Source organism: Microcaecilia unicolor, chromosome 8 (genome assembly GCF_901765095.1).
Source record: "Microcaecilia unicolor chromosome 8, aMicUni1.1, whole genome shotgun sequence".
Classification (NCBI taxonomy): domain Eukaryota; kingdom Metazoa; phylum Chordata; class Amphibia; order Gymnophiona; family Siphonopidae; genus Microcaecilia; species Microcaecilia unicolor.
The window spans coordinates 96,913,014-96,933,427 of record NC_044038.1 but is presented as its reverse complement, the minus strand read 5'-3'; the positions used below and the strand labels follow the sequence as shown (position 1 = coordinate 96,933,427).

The following is a 20,414-nucleotide window of genomic DNA, read 5'->3' as shown; positions in this document are numbered from 1 at the left end:
ATTTGCTTGAGTTTCCAAAGTCAAATGGGGTCAATATGCACTCCCAGAATTTTAGCCTTACAACTCAGCTATGCTCAGAACATTTACTGATTTCATATCCTTCTTTCTCCCCACCCACAAGATCTTTGTTTTCTCTAGATTTACCTTAAGCCCATGTTGTCTCATCCAGTCATATACATGACTAAAATCTCTATCCATATATACACATTTCAGTTATGGAATATCACTCTGGAAAGACTAAGACTACAAAATTACAGAGCATATTGAAAAGCATGGATTAATGAGACAAAGCCAACATGGATTTAGTGAAGGGAAATCTTGCCTCGACAACCTATTACATTTCTTTGAAGGGGTGAACAAACAAGTGGATAAAGGTAAGCCGGTTGATATTGTGTATCTGGATTTTCAAAAGGTGTTTGACAAGTACCTCATGAAAGAATCCAGAAGAAATTGGAGTCAAGGGATAGGAGGTAGTGTCCTATTGTGGATTAAAAACTGGTTAAAAGATAGAAAACAGAGAGTAGGGTTAAATGATCAGTATTCTCAATGGAGAAGGGTAGTTAGTGGGGTTACCCAGGGGTCTGTGCTGGGACTGCTGCTTTTTAACATATTTATAAATGATCTAGAGATGAGAGTAACTAGCGAGGTAATTAAATTTGCTGACGACATAAAGTTATTCAAATCGCAAGAGGATTGTGAAAAATTACAGTAGAACCTTATGAGACTGGGCATGTAAAAGGCAGATAATGTTTAATATGAGCAAGTGCAAAGTTATGCATGTGGGAAAGAGGAGCCCGAATTATAGCTACATAATGCAAGGTTCCATGTTAGGAGTCCCTTCCCACACATCGTCATATGACAGTTCTTTGGGGAAAAAATGAAAACATTTTAGCACTGCACCTGACATCCAATAATGCTCAAATCTACCAGAAGGGAAAGGGAGGGAAGGGAAATGGGACTTGATATACTGCCTTTCTGTGGTTTTTGCAACTACATTCAAAGTGGTTTACATAGTATATTCAGGTTCTTATTTTGTACCAGGGGCAATGGAGGGTTAAGTGACTTGCCCAGAGTCACAAGGAGCTGAAGTGAGAATCAAACTCAGTTCCCCAGGATGAAAGTCCACTGCACTAACCATTAGGCTGCTCCTAATGATTGATGATTGACTAAATTGATGATTGACTAAATTGAATACTGTTGATAGATCAAATTGTACCACAAAGGCTTGATTTCCCTTGTCCAGTACCACTCACAACTTCTGCAGCAATATAACAATTATTGTATCTCAGTATTGTGTTGACTGAAACTCTAATTGAGCCCATCTAGCAAATCATAATCATTCAAATGTTGTCGCAGTCTAGTGACTATGATAACCACCATAAACTTCAATAAAAGTGGAATATTTTCACCTGGCTGGTAACCAGCACATGATGTTGGCTCTAAATTCCCTCCTTTCAACAGTGAGGACTCCATAATCTAACCAAGTTTTATAAGGAAATTTGCAAGAATTTATTTAAAAAACATCATCAACCACTGTAATAAACTCTCTGGCAATTGTTTAAATAAGCTCCGATGATAATTATATTTTCATCCATTTAGCAATTTCCCATAAGGATATGCAGATAAATCTCTCTCACAAACAGTCCAAGAAAACTTCTTTTATCCTGGTCTGCCAACTTCTTTAATTTGAGCTCTCCGTTTTATTCAAAATGCAATATTATGACAGAGCATAACAATGGAGAGCATATTACCCTGTATTATGCAAGCTCAACTGGCTTCATTTCTTTGAAGGCATGAATAAACATGTGGATAAAGGTGAGCCAGGTCATGTACTGTATCTAGATTTTCAGAATGCTTTTGACAAAGTTCCTCATGTGAAACTCCTGAGAAAATTAAAATGTCATGGGATAGGAGGCAGTGTCCTTTTGTGGATTAAGAATTGGTTACTTGACACAAAATAGAGGGTAGGGCTTAAATGGTCATTTCTCTCGGTGGAGGAGGGTGAATAGTAGAGTGCCACAGAGATCAGTACTGGGACAGGCGCTATTTAACATATTAATAAATGATCTGGAAATCAGAACGACAAGTGAGGTGATTAAATCTGCTGATAACACAAAGCTATTCAAAGCTGTCAAAACATATGCAGATTGTGGAAAAATTGCTGGAAGACCTTAGGAAACTGGAAGACAGGGCATCCAAATGGCAGATGAAATGCAATGTGAACAAATGCAAAGTGATGCACATTGGGAAGAATAATCCAAATCACAGTTACCTGATGCTAGGATCCACCTTAGGAGTCAGCACCCTAGATAAAGATCTAGGTGTCATTGCAGACAATACACTGAAATCTTCTGCCCAGTGTGCAGTGGTGGCCAAAAAAGGAAACAGGATGCTAGGAATTATTAGGAATGGTGTGACCTCACCTTGAGTATTTTCTTCAGTTTTGGTCACTGCATCTCAAAAAAGATACAGCGGAATTAGAAAAGGTTCAAAGAAGAGCAACTAATATGATAAAGGGATGGAATTCCTCTCATATGAGGAAAAGCTAAAGAGGTTAGGTCTCTTCAGCTTGGAAAAGAGACAGCTGAGGGGGGATATGATTGAGGTCTATAGAATCCTGAGTGTTGTAGAATAGGTAAAAGTGAATCAATGTTTCACTCTTTCAAAAAGTACAAGGACCAGGGGACAGTAAATTAAATTATACAAAATATTTTTTAAAACAAATAGGAGGAAGTATTTTTTCACTCAAAGAATAGTTAAGCTCTGGAACTCGTTGCCAGAGGATGTGGTAACAGCAGTTAGCATATCTGGGTTTAAAAAATGTTTGGACAAGTCCATAGTCTGCTATTGAGATAGACATGGTGATGCGACTGCTTGCTCTGGGATCAGTAGCATGGAATGTTGCTACTATTTGGGTTTCTGCCGGGAACTTGTGATCTGGTTTGGCCACTGTTTAAAACAGGATACTGGGCTGGATGGACCATTGGTATGACCCAGTATGACTATTCTTATGTTATTATGCTGTCCATTTGTTTGGTGAATTAAGTTTAAAGTTGTTACCTTAATCGTTAGAGCTCATTTTCAAAGCACCTAGACTTACATAGTTGCATAGGTTGCTATGAAACTTTGTAAGTCTATGTGCTTTGAAAATGAGCACCAAGATTACCAAGTAAAACTCAAAGAAGCGAAGAGGGAAATACAGTTACCAAAACACAGGTAGAAAAAAAAATGGCTAAAGATATTAAGAGAGGTAACAAGACTTTTTCAGATATGTTGGAGAAAGGAAGAAAGCTAGGTATGGAATTGTACAACTGAAATTGTCAACTGCCGTTATGTGGAAAATGATGATAAAAAATGGACGTACTAAACAAATACTTCTGTGTTTACGGAAAAAAAAATCCGGGAGGAGGTCTGCAGTTGGCTGTTAAAGGTATGTATGAGAATCGAGTAGATATCAAACTGTTCATGGAAGGCAGTGTATATGAGCAACTTGAAAACCTGAAGGTGGACAAAACCATGGGGCTGGATGGGATACATTCAAAAATAATGAGGGAGAGAAATCTTGACAGGACCTCTTATGGATTAGTAATTTTGTTGTGCCGGTACGCGCCAGTACAGCATACCGGCATCTTTTTCCATAGGACCAGCTCACCTCCCCAGCCCTGCTTTCCATTTTGTCTGCCCTGTAACATGTTTAAATCTACTTATTTATTTTTTTCACCTAAAGTCGCAGCGTCGGCGTTAGTGAAAGGACCAGGGTCAGCTCGCCTCCTCCTGCTGTCCTTCTCTTTGTTCCCTCTCAGTGTCCCGCCTTCCTCTGATGTAGTTTCCTGTTTCTGCAAGGGTGGGACACTGAGAGGGAAGGAAGGGAAGGAAGGCAGGAGGAGGTGAGCCGAGCCTGGTCCTTTCACTAATGCCAGTGCTGCGACTTCAGGTAAAAAAAAAATACAAGATTTAAACGCGTCGTGGGGCAGGCGGAATGGAAAGCAGGGCTATCAGGGAGCTAAGAGTGGGCAGGTGGGGCTGGGGTGCTGGAACTTGACGGGGACTTAAAAGGGGAGTAGGTGGAGGCTAGGGTGAGTTACTGGACATGGAGGGGAGGATGGGGCAAAGGAGAATCGCTGGAAATGGATGGGAGAGGAGGGCAGAGGAGAATCGCTGGACATTTAGGGCAGGGGAGAGAGGAGAATCGCTGGACATGGTTGGGAGGGGAGGATAGGGGCAAAGGAGAATCACTGGACACAGATGGGAGGGGAGGGCAGAGGAGAATCTGGACATTGATGGGAAGGGAGGGCAGAGGAGAATTTCTGGACATGGAGGGCAAGGGAGAGAGGAGAATCGCTGGACAAGTTTGGGAGAGGAGGATGGGGTAAAGGAGAATCACTGGACACAGATGGGAGGAGAGGACAGAGGAGAATCTGGACATGGATGGGAAAGGAGGGCAGGGTTGCTGGACATGGATGGATGGAGGGCAGGGCAGGAGAAATGCTGGACATGGATGGAGGAGAGGGAAGACAGGAAGGAGATGCACATGGATTGAGGGGAGAGAGGAGAAATGCTGGACATGGATGGAGTGGAGGGCAGGGAAGAGAGGAGAAATGTTGGAGGGAAGGAAAGACATAGGAAGGAGATGCACATGGTTGGAGGGGAAGGGAGAGAGGAGAAATACTGGACATGAATGGAGGGGAGGGAAGACAGAGGACATAGATGCACATGGATGGAGTGGAGGAGGTGAGGAGAAATTCTGGACATGGATGGAGGGGAGGGGAGAGTGTTGAAATGCTGGACATGGATGTAGGGGAGGAAAGAGAGAGGAAGTGAGATGAACATGGATGGAGGGGAGGAGAGAGGAGAAATGCTGGACATGGATGGAGGGGGTGAGGAAAAATGCTGGACTTGGATGGAAAGAGGAAGGAGATGCATACTGACAAGATGAGGGAAAGGGAAAAGAGGAGATAAACTGCACATCAATGAATAAAATAGGCAAAAGCTGGATCTACTCTATACCTCATCCAGTCAAGTCTGCAGAGGACCCAGCGTTTACCTATGGATGTAGGGCAAGAAATGAAGAAGAAAGGAGGAAAGTAAAGAAATAAATGGAAAGGAAGCCCTGGAAACAGAGTTAAGGGAACAGATAGAGAGCAGCAGAATCAGAGACTGGCACCAACATGATCAGAAAAACCAAGCCACCAGACAACAAAGGTAGAAAAAAAAATCATTTTATTTTCATTTTACTGTTTGGAAGATGTCCAGTTTGAGAATTTATATCTGCTGTCTTATTTTGCACTGGGTGTATACTAGAGCTGTAACAGCTTATAGAAATTATATGTGCCACGGCTGGTATAAGGGGTGTGGTTACTGTGGGTGTGGCTACCATAGGGGTGGCATCATAAATGGTGACCCCCGCCCATAATGAGTACCAGTACATTTTTTTCTACAAAAAAAAGCACTGGATTTATTTAATAGATTCTTGGAGACAGGAGATGTTCTGTGGGATTAGAGAAGAGCAGATGTGGTCCTGCTTCATAAAAGTGGAGACCAGTAAGTCTTATTGTGTTGGTTGGAAAACTAATGGAGACATTGCTGAAGAAAAGGACAGCGGACTTCCTGAAATCTAACAGGTTATAGGATCCAAGGCAACATAGTTTTACCAAAGGAAAATCCTGCCAAATAAATTTGATTGATTTCTTTGACTGGGTGGCCAGATTGCTGGATAATGAACACATGCTAGATGTGGTCTATTTAGATTTCAGCAAAGCCTTTGATATGGTCCTCACAGGAGGCTTATGAAACGTTAGGACCCACAGTAGTGAACTGGATTGGAAACGAGTTGACTAACAGATGTCAGACGTTGGTGATAAATGGAATCCACTCAGAGGAAAGGAAGGTGAGTAGTGGAGTGCCTCAGGTTTTGAAGCTGGGGACGATTCTCTTTAACATATTTGTAAGCGACACTGCTGAAGGGTTAAAGGAAAAGGTTTGCCTTTTTGTGGATAACACATATCTTGCTAACGACATAAAAAGACTTGAAGCAGTTCAGAAAAAAGTGACAAAGATGATATGAGGTTTGTGCCAAGGACCTGAATATGTATACCCTAGAGGAAAGGAAGGTTAGGGTGATATGATACTGGGTATTGTAGCCCCTCCCTCGCGCCTGGATGGGATGTATGATAAAAACCTGATGTTAGTAATCGTGGCAGCTTTCCAGGAACCCAGTACCCAGGAATGGGGAGGGAACAGCAAAAACTAACCTCGTCTCCGGCTCTCTGAGAGTGGGAGAGGAATTTAATCTAATTTCAAGATTTTCCCCTTTTTGAGAATAAGAAACACAATCCTGCTAGACTATGGAATGCTTTGAAGTCCCCATACACATCTCCTACCCACCCTGCTAGACCATCTATGAGGGACTGATATATACACTGTCAGCTAACACATTTGCTTATTTCTGATCTGATGAAGAAGGGCAACCTTCGAAAGCTAATCAAGAAATGTATTAAGTTATGTCCAATAAAAAAGGTATCATCTTATTTTCTTTTCCATGTTTTAATTTTGTTTGATTTCTCATGTGAATAATGCTGAATAATCCTCTAATTGGTTAAGTGCCTAAAACCAAAATGAACAGGACTGGCCTTTGAACTTCACCCAATGGACAAACATGACTGAAAAGGTGGGAAAACATGAAATGTAATCACCTTTCTTCAGTATGGCTTTTGCTAAAGCCTGTGTGGCAATTCATCTGTTCTACAAATATGATTTCATACTTACCCCAATCTACTCCAGGTGGGGGTGCTGGAATATTCTTTGTTTCTGAGCCTGGTTTTGAAAATAAAACAGATATTTTTGTTTTTTTTGAACATAGTTCTTCTAGTTTTATTTATATTTTCTTCAAATGTATGGGGGTTGATATTCAGTGTGTTTTAAGTGGACAGGAGAGGTCCTGCCTGGTTAAACCATGCTGTCAATATTCAATGCCCCTTAACTGGAGAGTGCTGCTGAATATCAGTTCTGACCGCAATAGCACTCTTCGGTTAGTCTGGGGCAGGAGCCATGAGTTATGCAGGAAGCAGTTATATTCAGTGCTGGTGCCTACTTAACTAACCAGCCAAGTTCAACTGCACAAAAAGTCTGGTTAGGTGTGCAAGTAAAATTAATTGCAACTTTATCTTCTTCGCTAAAAGCCACTTTGCTAAAATTAACCTTAATGGTCACTTCCTGAATCATGTCACTTCGAAAACAGGGATCATCCAGTTTCTAAAGCAGCTTACAGTAACGTCAGTCAATAATATATGCCATTATTATGTCAATACTAGTAAAAAAGGCCCGTTTCTGACACAAATGAAACGGGCGCTAGCAAGGTTTTCCTTGGAGTGTGTATGTTTGGGAGAGTGTATGTGAGAGTGACTGTTTGAGAGTCAGAGTGAAAGTGTGAGTGTGTGAGAGAGAGAGTGAGTCTGGGTGTGAGTGTGTTTGTGAGAGAGTGTGTGTGTGAGAATGAGAGTGGTGCAAGTGTGTATGTGAGACACAGTGTGAGAGAGAGTGTGTGTATGAGAGCAAGCGAGTGTGTGAGTGACTGTGTGGCACATAGAGAGTGAATGTGATACAGTGTGAGACAGAGTGTGTGAGAATGAGAGTCAGAAAGACATTGTATATGAGAGAGAGAGTGTGAGCCGTGCCCTCCCAATCCATGGCCATCTGTCCCCTGCCCCCTCCATTCATCCTTTTCCAGCAATTCCCCTCTCTCCCTGAGCTCTGCCCTCCCAATCCATGGCCATCCATGTTTCTCTGTCACCTGCCCCCTCCATTCATTCCTATCCAGCATTTCCCCTCTCTGCCTGAGGCCTGCCCTGCAATCCATATCCATCCATGCCCATCTGTCCCCTCCATTCATCCCTATTCAGCAATTCCCCTCTCCCTGAGTCCTGCTCTTCCAATCCATGGCCATCCATGCTCCTCTGTCACCTGGCCCCTCCATTTTTCCCTATCCAGCATTTCCCCTCTCTGCCTGAGGCCTGCCCTGCAATCCATATCCATCCATACCCATCTGTCCCCTCCATTCATCCCTATCCAGCAATTCCCCTCTCCCTGAGTCCTGCTCTTCCAATCCATGCCCATCCATGCTCCTCTGTCACCTGGCCCCTCCATTTTTCCCTATCCAGCATTTCCCCTCTCTGCCTGAGGCCTGCCCTGCAATCCATATCCATCCATGCCCATCTGTCCCCTCCATTCATCCCTATCCAGCAATTTCCCTCTCCCTGAGTCCTGCCCTTCCAATCCATGCCCATCCATGCTCCTCTGTCACCTGGCCCCTCCATTTTTCCCTATGCAGCATTTCCCCTCTCTGCCTGAGGCCTGCCCTGCAATCCATATCCATCCATGCCCATCTGTCCCTTCCATTCATCCCTATCCAGCAATTCCCCTCTCCCTGAGTCCTGCCCTTCCAATCCATGCCCATCCATGCTCCTGTCAGCTGGCCCCTCCATTTTTCCCTATCCAGCATTTCCCCTCTCTGCCTGAGGCCTGCCCTGCAATCCATATCCATCCATGCCCATCTGTCCCCTCCATTCATCCCTATCCAGCAATTTCCCTCTCCCTGAGTCCTGCCCTTCCAATCCATGCTCATCTGTCACCTGGCCCCTCCATTTTTCCCTATCCAGCAATTGCCCTCTCTACCTGAGGCCTGCCCTGCAATCCATATCCATCCATGCCCATCTGTCCCCTCCATTCATCCCTATCCAGCAATTTCCCTCTCCCTGAGTCCTGCCCTTCCAATCCATGCTCATCTGTCACCTGGCCCCTCCATTTTTCCCTATCCAGCAATTGCCCTCTCTACCTGAGGCCTGCCCTGCAATCCATATCCATCCATGCCCATCTGTCCCCTCTATTCATCCCTATCCAGCAAATTCCCTCTCTCCCTTAGTCCTGCCCTCCCAATCCTTGCCCATCCATGCTCCTCTGTCCCCTGCCCCCTCCATTCATCCAATTCCAGTAATTCCCCTCTCTCCCTGAGCCCTGCCCTCCCAATCCATGCCCATCCATGCTCCTCTGTCCCCTGCCGCCTCCATTCATCCTTTTCCAGCAAGTCCCCTCTCTCCCTTCCATGCCCCCCCCCTCGCATCCATGCTCCTCTCTCTCCCATGTCCCAGCCTGACCCGCCCTCTTCTCCCCCCCCTTCGCATCCATGCCCCCCCCCCCGTTCGCATCCATGCATCCCTTTTTTTTTTTTCTTCTTCGTTTTAACTTTACCTCCGTGGCGGTTCGTGCAGCGAAGCGTCAGGGAAGGAGGCGGCGCTCCCGACGTCTAGCTTTCCCTTCGCTGTGTTCCGCCTTCTTTTGACGTCATCCTTGACGTCAGAAGAAGGCGGAACACAGCGAAGGGAAGGCTAGACGCCGAGAGCGCCGCCTCCTTCCCTGACGCTTCGCTGCCGAGCGATGCGATTGGTTGAGTGTCATTGCTCCGCCCTCGACGTCATCACGTTTGACGCGTGGGCGGGGCAGACACAATGGGATCTCACCCCCTTCACTTTTGGCTAAAAGAGGCTTCATAGAACGTTGGAGGTGCGTTTTATATAGAGAGATATGTCAATAATAATATGTCATTGTGCGTAAAACTTTCCTGATCCCAAATCTCCTGGCTAAGCATAATATTTATGCAGAGAACCTGAGACGGAATAGTCTATGCATTTAATTATACATAGAACTGGGACAATTCTTTTTTTATAAAAAGGACTTATGCAGTCATCATCAGCACCAGCCACATAAGTATTCATAAATATCAAATTCATAATATTCAGAGCTAAAACTTAAATGCTCACACCTAAATGTCGTAGATACATGTATAACTTACAGTATTCTAAAAGTTACATGGATAAGTTTGACCCATGGCCATGCTCCACATCCACCAATGTGTACACCCCATGGCAAATGCACTGTGTGTTGAGCAGATATTTGCAGAATAGCACATAGGTAGAATTTTGGTATTTATACGAATGTGCGTATATACCTGTATAAACTGCCATTATTCTAAACACACACATAATATGCATTTAACTTTTACAATCTATGGAGGCAACTGTATAAATGGGCACTTCCATTTAGCCACCTGAGGCCACATGGTAGAAGCCTATTCTATTGGAATCCAGGTGCCTACCTCTACTATAGAATAATAGTGTAACCTGGTATCACCACAGCAAACACTTGACACTCACAGTTACACCAGCCCTAGTGCTGGTGTATGTGCATATGCCTAAATGTAGCAGGTACACACATAATTTACAGTATTCTGTAAGTTACCCATGTTACGTGGGAGTCCTGTCTATGTCCTGCCCATGTTCTGCCCTTGTGTACACCCTCCTTGCAAATACATGCTATGTAACAGACTAAGGGAAGACAAACAAAGAAGCAATGTGCTTACCAGCACCCACAATTGGATAGCAGTGAAGTAATCAGGTATCATGTTGGCTTCTACAGACTCAGAATAAACAGACAAGAACCACACACACAGGAAACAGAACAGAGAATACAGAAAGAGAGCTTGTCAAAACACAGAGGTTGGCTTAAACACAGAGCTTAACTACAGCAAGAGTCAAAAGCATGGCTGGACTAAAAGCAGGAGCCAAGGGTAGAATCAAACAGATACAGACACCAAGGGCAGGGTGTGACTCTACAGCCAGGCTTTCAGGAAACAAGATTCAAAAGCAAACTCGCAGAAACAAAGGAAAGCATTGAAACACAAGACTCAGAGAAACACAGCACAGACCTTCAGGAGTAAAACACTCAGGAACAAAGCCAAGCATGGATATGATCTAAACAGGTAGCATAAGATTAAGAGACCTCTTGCAAAGGCAATAGGCTGATGATGTCACAAGTAGGAAAAGAAGCAGGGAGACCAAAGTGAGGCTTGGCTTCAGGGACACTAAAGCGAGGCTTGGCTAACAGGAATAACAGCAACACGAAATAAAGCAGAAGCAGGGAGACCAAAGCGAGGATTGGCTTACAGGAAGAGCAACAATAGGAAATGAAGCAGACTGGAGAGGTCACAGAGCTAGATACAGAGAAACAGTAGGTCTGAACATAAGGGCATGGCCGCAACCATGACAGTACCTCCCCCTCAAGGCTCCTGTGGACCCCCGCAGGAGATCTGGGCTTCCACAGGTAACTATGATGGGAAAACCCTGGACTGGATCACTGACCGCAGGACTGGAGTGTGAAGGCAAGATTGAAGCTGGAGGGGAAAAAAACTGCACTGGAACTGGAAGCATGAGCTGTGCTGGAGTACATAAGTACATAAGTAATGCCATACTGGGAAAAGACCAAGGGTCCATCGAGCCCAGCATCTTGTCCACGACAGCGGCCAATCCAGGCCAAGGGCACCTGGCAAGCTTCCCAAACATACAAACATTCTATACATGTTATTCCTGGGATTTTAGATTTTTCCAAGTCCGTTTAGTAGCGGTTTATGGACTTGTCCTTTAGGAAACCGTCCAACCCCTTTTTAAACTCTGCTAAGCTAACCGCCTTCACCACATTTTCCGGCAATGAATTCCAGAGTTTAATTACACGTTGGGTGAAGAAAAATTTTCTCCGATTTGTTTTAAATTTACTACACTGTAGTTTAATCGCATGCCCCCTAGTCCTAGTATTTTTGGAAAGCGTTAACAGACGCTTCACATCCACCTGTTCCACTCCACTCATTATTTTATATACTTCTATCATGTCTCCCCTCAGCCGTCTCTTCTCCAAGCTGAATAGCCCTAGCCTCCTTAGTCTTTCTTCATAGGGAAGTCGTCCCATCCCCGCTATCATTTTAGTCGCCCTTCGCTGCACCTTTTCCAATTCTACTATATCTTTCTTGAGATGCAGCGACCAGAATTGAACACAATACTCAAGGTGCGGTCGCACCATGGAGCGATACAATAGCATTATAACATCCTCACACCTGTTTTCCATACCTTTCCTAATAATACCCAACATTCTATTTGCTTTCCTAGCCGCAGCAGCACACTGAGCAGAAGGTTTCAGTGTGTTATCGACGACGACACCCAGATCCCTTTCTTGGTCCGTAACTCCTAACGTGGAACCTTGCATGACGTAGCTATAATTCAGGTTCTTTTTTCCCACATGCATCACCTTGCACTTGCTCACATTAAACGTCATCTGCCATTTAGCCGCCCAGTCTCCCAGTCTCGTAAGGTCCTCTTGTAATTTTTCACAATCCTGTCGCGCGTTAACGACTTTGAATAACTTTGTGTCATCAGCAAATTTAATTACCTCGCTAGTTACTCCCATCTCTAAATCATTTATAAATATATTAAAAAGCAGCGGTCCTAGCACAGACCCCTGAGGAACCCCACTAACTACCCTTCTCCATTGTGAATACTGCCCATTTAGCCCCACTCTCTGTTTCCTATCCTTCAACCAGTTTTTAATCCACAATAGGACATTTCCTCCTATCCCATGACCCTCCAATTTCCTCTGTAGCCTTTCATGAGGTACCTTGTCAAACGCCTTTTGAAAATCCAGATACACAATATCAACCGGCTCCCCTTTGTCCACATGTTTGTTTACTCCTTCAAAGAATTGAAGTAAATTGGTCAGGCAAGATTTCCCCACACAAAAGCTGTGCTGACTCGGTCTCAGTAATCCATGTCCTCGGATGTGCTCTGTAATTTTGTTTTTAATAATAGCCTCTACCATTTTCCCCAGCACCGACGTCAGACTCACCGGTCTATAATTTCCCGGATCTCCCCTGGAGCCTTTTTAAAAAATGGGTGTTACATTGGCCACCCTCCAATCTTCCGGTACCACGCTCGATTTTAAGGATAAGTTGCATATCACTAGCAGTAGCTCCGCAAGCTCATTTTTCAGTTCTATCAGTACTCTAGGATGAATACCATCCGGTCCAGGAGATTTGCTACTCTTCAGTTTGCCGAACTGCCCCATTACGTCCTCCAGGTTTACTGTGAAGTCAGTAAGTTTCTCCGACTCGTCCGCTTGAAATACCATTTCCGACACCGGTATCCCACCTAAATCTTCCTAGGTGAAGACCGAAGCAAAGAATTCATTCAATCTCTCCGCTACGTCTTTGTCTTCCTTGATCGCCCCTTTTACCCCTCGGTCATCCAGCGGCCCAACCAATTCTTTTGCCGGCTTCCTGCTTTTAATATACCGAAAAAAAAATTTACTATGTTTTTTTGCCTCTAATGCTATCTTTTTTTCGTAATCCCTCTTGGCCTTTTTTATCTGCGCCTTGCTTTTGCTTTGACACTCCTTATGCTGCTTCTTGTTATTTTCAGACGGTTCGTTCTTCCATTTTCTGAAGGTGTTTCTTTTAGCCCTAATAGCTTCCTTCACCTCACTTTTCAACTAGGCCGGCTGTCTTTTGGAGTTCCGTCTTTGTTTTCTAATTCACGGAATATGTATGGCCTGGGCCTCCAGGATGGTATTTTTGAACAGCATCCACGCCTGTTGTACAGTTTTTACTCTGAAAGGTAGGATAAAAACTGAAGCTTGAGCTGGAAATTGGTGCTAAGCTCCAACCGGAACTGGAGCTGATAGACTGGAGTGAATCAAAACAGTAGGCAGCAAACTTCCATGGGTTGTTCCTGTGACCATAGGCCCAATTGGACTCAAAAAAGGGGTCCTAAACCACATCCCAATGGTCTGGTTCTTCAGGCAAGGTACAGGACTTCACAATTCCCTGATACTGGAACTGGCACCAGGTCTGGAAGCAAAGGATGTACTAGAAGCTGAAGCTAGACTTGAAACTGAAGTTGTACTGAAAACTGGAGCTGTGTTGAAAATGGAACCAGGACTGGAACTTCTGAACTGAACTGGATCACAAATAGTAGCCAGTAGACACCATGGGCTATCTCTGTTACTGTTGCAGGAATTGGGATAGGAATTTGTGATGCTTCAGGAGTCAGACAGCACACACCAGAATGAGAGAGAAATCTTCTTTATTTGCCAGCAAACAAAGCAGGACATCAGTTCTAGCTCTCTTCTCCTCTCTTAGCTCTTTGTGTCTTTCTCTCAGCTCTCTGTGTCTTTGTCTCAGCTGCTTCTCTTCTTATGCTGTCTCTCCTGTTGTCTTCCAGCTTTCTTCCTTTCTTCTGAGCTCCTTCTGACGTAAACTGCTTCTGCTCCTACTTAAATAGGGTCCTAAGCCCTCCTCCTAGCCTAGCCCCCTTTACTCCCAATTGGTTTAAGGAATAGATTGGTCACCTTGCCTCAACCAATCATTACTTTTGAAATATCAGTTACATAGGTTTGGTATTCCTCAAACTGACCCAGTCCTACACTTAGCTTATAATTAATCAAGGAGACGAGAGCTAACTAGCCCTGACCTCGTTCACCTATCAGCTTATATATTAAACCAGCCAGAACTGCAGATAAGTCTAACCACATGTTGATCTCCTCAACTGCAGTCTTAAACAGCAGACAAAGAGTAATACAGAATTTAACAGACATTCTACATTTAACTACACAGAGTAAACATATTCTAAATATCAAAAACTTGTAAATACTAATCTATTGCCTCTCTCTAAACAGTATTTCTTCTAAGCATTTTAAACTAATCCTAAACAAACAGCCTGCTATATACCGGCTCATAATAGAATACATGTGTTTGCTTAGCAATCCATCCCTCACAAGGTTGAAAGAAATTCCTGTGTCTGACCTTTCTAACCCAGCCCAGCAAATGTAAATAACTTAAACCAGATAACATTCCTTCACTTGCTAGCAGAACTGAGAATTTAAAATAATATCTGAGCACCTTTAAACAAAATTAACCCTTCATATGATTTCTCAGAATTATTCAATTTCTTTTGTTCACTGCCTCATTCCCCCCTTTGAGACTAAAATCAGCTTATGCAGAGATAAGTCTCACAACTCAGACTCTGGAGATTATAGTGGTCCTAACTAGGAATAACATTTTCTTTCTTCCTAATCTAAAACAAATACAGCAAACTAATTAAGCAGTAATATTTCAACAGTCTGTGCTAATCACAGATTACTCTCATATAGTGTTCTCAGTCTTTGAGTTCTTATACCAGTTGGGATAGACCCTCAACTGACAAGGATCAAGCTTTCAAATTCCAAGAAAGCCAGAATCAGGCAAGAAAGAGTCTCAGTATGAAGCCGAAGTTCAGCCGCTCCTGCAGTATGCAGTTGACCCTTCTTTTCAGCTAGTAGATTCTTTGATTCGGGTCAGGCGCAACTTCAATGGCTCCGCTGGATCTCTTTCTGCTCTCCACTGTTTAGGCTCCGTCTGATCCGTGCTGGGCTCAGTCTGGTCAGCAGACTTAATTCGAGACCAATGGACCCATGGAGTTATCCCTGCGACCTTCACAGCTGTAGGGGTAGAAAGCAAAACAGTAAAAGGTCCTTTCCATCGGGGCCCCAAAGGCTGGAGCCTCCAGTCTTTCACCCAAACTCTATCCCCTGGCAGGAAGGAATGTACCTGAGCCTGGAAGGGGACAGGGTTTATTTCTCTCACATAAGACTGAAGCTCAGAAATTATCTTACCCAGGAGGGCTACCTGCTCCTGCACCTGGGCAGACCCTAAAATCCCTATGTCTCCCTTAATTCCCTGTAAAATGGCTGGGGGCTTCCCATACACAATTTCAAAGGGAGAGAGGGCTGTTCCTTTAGTTGGAGTGCATCGGAGACGGAAAAGGGCTAGTGGCAGTGCCTGTGGCCATTTCAATTGGGTTTCCTGACAAATCTTTGCTAGGCTATTTTTCAAGGTTCTGTTTGCCCGCTCAACCTGCCCTGAACTCTGAGGACGATAGGCACAATGCAATTTCCAGGTAATGCGCAAAGCGCGGGACAGGGCCTGAAGTGTAGCTTCAACAAAGGCGGGACCATTATCTGAACCTATGGCAAGAGGCAGTCCATACCTGGGGATGACATCCCTAAGGAGGGCTCGAGCTACTTCTGTAGCTTTCTCAGTGACTGTAGGATATGCTTCCACCCACCCAGAAAAGGTACAGACCATGACTAAGAGGTATCGGAACCTACCACTCCTGGGCATTTCTGTGAAGTCTATAACTAGGGACTCAAAGGGTGTTAGTCCTCTAAACTGAACTCCTGGTGGAATACGGGGTCCCTGACGAGCATTATTCTGGGCACAGAGAGTACATCGGGCAGAGGCAGTGGCAACCAGACTATCCAATCCTTCCAGCACCACTACTCGATTGAGTAGGCGGGCTAGTGCTGTTTTCCCTAAGTGTGATAGGTCATGAGCTTGAGACACTACAGGCCAAGCTAGGTGGCGTGGCACCAGAACTCTGGTATCAGGGAGATGTAACCAGCCATCAGGTCTCCTTACTGCACCTTCTTCTTGAGCCCATTTCTCTTCCATTTGGGTATACATAGGTGTCCATTCTTGCAATCGAATTTGGAACAGGGGGTCACAGTACTTGCTGGGGGTCCTCGAGCAGCTTCCTTGGCCACCCGATCAGCATGACGGTTCCCTCGGGCCACTGGAGTATCTATTCTTTGGTGTCCCCTGCAATGAATGACAGCTACCTTCTTAGGGGCCCACACAGCCTCTAGCAACTGAAGTATTTCAGGTCCATACTTAACAGGTTGGCCTGCAGCATTTATGAGTCCCTTTTCCTTATACAAAGCTCCATGAGCATGTAGAGTTGTGAAGGCATATTTGGAATCAGTATAAATGTTGGTTACCAGTCCTGCTGCTAACTCCAGAGCTCGTATGAGGGCCACAAGTTCTGCTTTCTGAGCTGAAGTTCCTTGGGGCAGGGCTCTTGCTTCTATCACCTTGTCTTCTGTCACCACAGCATAGCCTGCCAGTCGCTTGGAGTTCTCCACATAACTGCTTCCATCTGTGAAATAAATTACATCTGGGTCCCTCCATGGAACATCTTTAAGATCTGGTCGACTGGAATACACTTCATCCATGGTTTGGATACAGTCATGATCCGGTGGTCCCTCAGATGCTGGCAAAAGAGTGGCGGGATTGAATGTAGCCACTGTTTCCAGGTGTATCCGTGGATTCTCACACAAACTAGCTTGGTACTTAACCATGCGGTTATTTGTAAACCAGTGGTTGCCCTTATACTCCATGAGGGTGAGAACTGCATGGGGGACTTTAACAACCAGTTCTTGCCCCAAGGTCAACTTATCAGCTTCCTGGACCAGTAAGGCTGTTGCTGCAATGGCCCTCATGCAGGCTGGCCATCCTTTAGCCACTCCATCCAGCTGTTTAGACAGGTATGCAACAGGCCTCTGCCAGGATCCCATCATCTGGGTCAGCACACCCAGAGCAACCCCCTGTCTCTCATGGACATACAATGAGAAAGGTTTCTCCACATCAGGAAGGCCTAACGCAGGGGCTTGGAGTAGGGCTTTCTTTATGGCAATGAAGGATTGTTGAGCAGTAGATCCCCATTCAAATGGTTCCTTTTCACCCCCCTTTGTGGCTTGGTATAGGGGTTTCGCCATCAATGCAAAATTTGGAATCCAAATTCTGCAGAATCCGGCTGCTCCCAGAAATTCCCTAACTTCCCTTCTGGACTTGGGTTGGGGAATTGCAGCTACTGCTTGCTTCCTACTAGCATCCAATCTCCGACTTCCCTGGGAAATGCAAAAGCCCAGATACTTCACTTCTGACTGACAAAGTTGGGCCTTTGAGCGTGAGACCTTATAGCCTGCATCCAAGAGTAGCTCCAGCAATTCTCTGGTAGCCTCAAAACACTCTTCCTGAGTCACTGCTGCAATCAGGAGATCATCTACATACTGGAGTAAAACTCGCCTGGAAGGCTCAGATTTAAAAGTCTTAAGGTCTTGTCCTAGGGCTGTCCCAAAAATAGTGGGGGAATTCTTGAACCCCTGTGGCAGGCGGGTCCATGTATACTGAAGCTTCCTTCCTGTTACTGGGTTTTCCCATTGAAAGGCAAAAAGCAATTGACTGGCGGGGGCCACCCGAATACAAAAGAAGGCATCTTTTAAATCTAGTGTTGTGAAATGGGTAGCTCCAGAAGGTATCAATCCTAGCAGGACATATGGATTAGGCACTACAGGGTGTAATGAAATAGTGGATTTGTTAACCACTCGTAAGTCTTGGACTGGCCGGTAATCCTCAGTCCCTGGCTTCTGAACTGGCAATAGTGGCGTATTCCATGGAGACTGGCAAGGTCGAATAATTCCATGGGATAACAGACGATTCAAATGTGCTTGAATCCCTTCCAGAGCCTTTCTGGGAATTGGGTATTGGCGAAGATGGATTGGCCGGGCACTTGGAAGTAAGTCTACATGTACAGGAGGAATATTTCGGGCCAACCCTGGGGAATTATCTTCTGCCCATACCCCACTGACCTGAAAGCTGTCTGCCAGGGGTAGGTCAACTTGGCCCTGCGACTGATGCAGCCGCCATTCTTCTTCAAGAGGGCAACAGAAACTCAGTATACCCTTAGGGCTGGATGTTGGGGGCCGAAAGGAGACTGAAGTCTGGCCATCAGAGTCAAAGGAAATTTGGGCCCTAAGCTTGGACAGCAGGTCTCGACCTAACAAAGGGATTGGACAGTCTGGCATATACAGGAATTCATGAGTGACTATGTGTGAGCCCAATTGGCATCTACGGGTTGTCAGGAAGGGCCTCCGGTTCTGCACCCCCGTGGCACCCACCACTCGGACAGTTTTTCCAGACACAGGCGCTAATCGCTCCGTCACAACAGAATGTTCCGCTCCTGTATCAATCATGAATGGAATTGAGCGGCTCCCTATAGTTAACTTGACCATAGGTTCCTGGGAGCCCAGTTTGTAGGAACCCGGTCTGTCCTATTCGTCCCATTCTGCCATCTCGGCTATCCCGATGATGTCAGATTCAGGAGGCTCATATCTTCCCTCTCGAACTCGGCCTCGGCTTCCTCGATCTCCTGGTCCCCTTCTCAGTCCCTGGCGCCTCTGGGGGCATTCATCTTTCCAGTGCCCTCTTTCCTTACAATAGGCACACTGATCCCTCTCCAATCTTGGTCTGGGATTCTCCCCCCTTGGCCGGGATTGATTGAAGGAATCTCGGAGCCTGGCTGGTGGTCCGGGGTCCCACTTTGGCTTCCCATTAGCTAGAGGTCGACCTCGATTAAGAGTGGAATTAGTAATGGCTGCCGCTAAAAGGTCGGCCTTCTTCTGCATCTTCCGGTCAGCCTCTCGGCGCACCTCCTGATCTCTATTAATGAAAACCTTGGTTGCGATCTCAATTAGCTGGGTGGTATTCATCCCTGCAAATCCCTCCTGACGCTGCAACTTCTTCCGGATATCTGGCATACTCTGGGCCACCAATGCGCTATTCACCATTCTCTGGTTTTCTTGGGCTTCAGGGTCAAATGGGGTGTATGTTCTGTAGGCTTCAATTAGTCGCTCTAGAAAGGCCCCAGGGGATTCAGTTGCCCCTTGGAGAATTTCAGAGACCTTTGCCAGATTAATGGGCCTCTTTATGCCTTTCCTCATACCTTCCAGTAAGTCCCGGCAATAGCCAGACAACAGTTCATAGTGCTGCCCATCATTTGGATCCCAATCTGGAGCTGCGCGAGGAAACCGAGCTCTAACCCATCCCTCTGGGTCCTGTATCCCCCCGGGGACACGCTCTCGCGTGATGGCCTCAGCATTTTGCAAAATCTTCCGCCTCTCCTCAGTTGTGAAGAGGGTCAGGAGAAGTTGTTGACAATCAGTCCAGGTTGGGTTATGGGTGGCCATAATGCTAGTCACTAGGTCCACCACCGCCTGAGGCTTTTCAGTATAAGAGGGATAATGCGTCTTCCAATTCAGGAGATCGGTGGTTGTGAAGGGTACATACTGATAGGCCTGTGCCTGTATAACCTGACCCTGATTATTAGGATCCGGTCGAGTGGTAGTTACCTGACGAAGTGGCAGAACTCTCGAGGAGGTGGGAATGGAACCTGAGGTAGAGCTAGGAGCTACCCTCCTATCATGCTCAAAGGTAATTGCAGCAGGTCTAACCCATTCAGTGGAGGTATGTTGAACCCCTGAGGGATGGGGAGGGGTACTCATAGACTGAGAGGTGGTCACAGGTGAATCAGTCCATTGAAAGGGATGCCGGGCCCCTGATGAGTGGGTAGGGGTATTAGAAGGAGAGGCTGGGCTGTCGGGAGTTGAGGAGTCAGGGAGTGGAACCCAAAACGGGTCTTCAGAGGTTAACAGGAGAGGATTTGGCACAGAAGGGTAGAGGCCAGGTGAAAAGTCCAACCTAGGGTGTGGCAGGTTTGGCACAGGAGGGGAAGAACTATCCGGAGAAGCCTGTGCTGGAGAGGCTTGGGCTGGGTGGCGTGGATCTCTGGGGGCGGCACGGAACCCCAACAATGGGCCATAAGGTGGCGGCTCAAGGTCTGAGGGGTCATCAGAGAGTATGGGTTTCTCAGACAGGGTAGGGGCGGAAG

At 45.6% G+C, this 20,414-nt stretch overlaps 1 protein-coding gene across 1 annotated transcript in view; it reads right to left on the bottom strand.

Moving 5' to 3' along the window:
- The window catches only part of LOC115475651, a 451,633-nt gene that overhangs the window by 388,835 nt on the left and 42,384 nt on the right, over window positions 1-20,414 (bottom strand). The window contains exon 2 of the mRNA XM_030211552.1: window positions 6,766-6,813. The gene's annotated coding sequence lies outside the window, so the exon portion shown is untranslated. The remainder of the gene's footprint in view (window positions 1-6,765; window positions 6,814-20,414) is intronic.